Source organism: Zingiber officinale, chromosome 1B (genome assembly GCF_018446385.1).
Source record: "Zingiber officinale cultivar Zhangliang chromosome 1B, Zo_v1.1, whole genome shotgun sequence".
NCBI classification, from domain to species: Eukaryota; Viridiplantae; Streptophyta; class Magnoliopsida; order Zingiberales; family Zingiberaceae; genus Zingiber; species Zingiber officinale.
In genome coordinates, this window is record NC_055986.1 from 110,430,274 (window position 1) to 110,432,422 (window position 2,149).

The 2,149-nt window shown below is 35.1% G+C and overlaps 1 non-coding gene across 1 annotated transcript; it reads left to right on the top strand.

The window, feature by feature from the left end:
- The first annotated feature begins 1,069 nt into the window (after positions 1-1,069).
- LOC121994113 lies at positions 1,070-1,175 on the top strand. Its single transcript, XR_006115589.1, has one exon. It is a non-coding gene; the product is annotated as a small nucleolar RNA R71 (small nucleolar RNA).
- Positions 1,176-2,149: the final 974 nt, after the last annotated feature.

Consider the following 2,149-nt stretch of genomic DNA (forward strand, 5'->3'; position numbering starts at 1 on the left):
TCAATCTTTGTAACTCTCATAATCTCTGAGGGTTGTGTGGACAAAGGGGGTGATTCTTGAGATGTTGCTTCCACAACACAGCTCCCTACACATTCTTTCATATCATCATCATCAACACATACATCAAAAAATAAACCAACATCAATATCCTCAATAAGAGAATCAATTATAAGAGGACCAATAACTTCACTTGTAGTTTTAAGTTGACCTACCACATCACATGCATCATCTGAAAATTCAATTTCATCATAACACCTTGTAAAATCTGGAGGTAGATCTAAAAACTTGTTCACCACTGCATTATCAATAAAATCCTCATCTGAAGAGTCTTCATCTTTATACACATCATGAAATCTGCATTCAACCCTACCAGTGTCACAAAATTTGCCAGGATCTTTATCTTTGTTGGTCCTCATTAGCCTTTGTGGAAAAGGAACCCTTAGTGAAGTGCTTGGGAAAGGTACTTTCTTTATCCCATATTCTCTTTGAGCTTGAGGAGAAGATTCAACTTGCTTATCTAGTGTTGGTGTTATCAAACGTTGAGGAAAAGGTACTTGTGGCCTTTGGGAACTTCCTGGAGTAATGAAACTAAGTTCATGTGGTCTTCTATTGTTCTTCTCCTTAATTCTAAACATGTCCTTCTTCAGAAGTTCTTCATGATTCTTGCCACTTCTCAACTTAAGATCATTATCATTTACACTAGATCTTGTCAGTGTAGGAGGAAGGTCTTCTTTTAACCATTTTGAAACTATACTATCAATCTTTGCCCCCAAATGTTTGAACCCCTCATTCTATAACTTGTGAATTTCAACATTTTTGGGTGGTTGAACTGCATTTTGTTTGACAGACTCTCTTACATTTATAGCTTGCACTCCTTGAATTTTTTTAGGGAGATTCCATCCAACTTTTGTTCGACCATTCATGGAGGTTCAATGTCACTTGATCAATTAACGTATATGCTTCATCTACACTCTTATCCATAAAAGAACCTCCAGCTGATGAATCTAACAAACACTTATCTGAGAAAGAAATTCCCCTATAGAATATGTGCAGGGTCAGCCATTTTTTCAAACCATGATGAGGGCGCTGTCTTTGTAGACTCTTGAATCTGTCTTATGCTTCAAATAATGATTCTCTATATGTCTGAGCAAAATTTATGATGCAATTTCTCATATAAATTGTTCTACTTGGAGAAAAAAAATGATTCAGAAATTGCTTCTCCAATTGTTTCCAACTTGTGATGCTTTGAGGACGGAGGGAATATAATCAAATCCTTGCTTTATCCTTGATACTAAAAGGAAATGCTATCAATCGAACTGCGTCTGCAGACACTCCTTCACAATTCACCATATCGCAAAGTTCTAGAAATGTCTCAAGGTACAGATAAGGACTTTCTGTTACTTCTCATCCAAATTTGTGACCTTGTATCATGAACATTAACTCCGGGTCTAGTTGGAAACTTTCTGCTTCAATATGGGGTCGCATAATGGGAGATAGAAATCTTGCAGAAATGGGTGGAGAAAAATTTCTTAAGGGCCTACTTGACATGTTAGTGCTCATGAATATCTAAAAAAAATTATGAGAAAGAACAAAAATGAAGAATTATAGACAAGAAATAAAATGCTATATAAAAAGAAAGAAAGAAAATGCAAAAAGAAAAAGAAAAATGTCTAGAGTAACTTATAAGCTAATCAACTAATGTTAATCTTCAAAGAAGAGAATAAAGAACGGAAAGAATTTGATTCACAAAAAGAACTAAAGAATAACAAATGCAATGAAAGAATGCAATGAATGAATGCAATGAAAGGATGTAATGAAAGAATGAAAAAAAAAACAGGATTAGGAAACTAGTTACAAGTTAGATGTAAGAAAAGAAAAAAAAAAGTTTAGTCTAACTCAAATGATAGTCTCTAATGTTATAGACGCAGTCCCCGACAACGATTCCAAAAACTTGTTACGCTGCCACAAGTGCACGGATACGTCGTCAGTAATAAAAGATTATCGATCCCACGAGAACTGGTTATAAGCACTAGCGATTGTTCACGTAGAATTAGTTAAACTGACAATGGTTGTAAGTTAACTATTTCCTAAGAGGAGAGGGAATGGGGAAGTAGATGTGAGAACTAGCAAAAGAGAGAAAGGATAACTT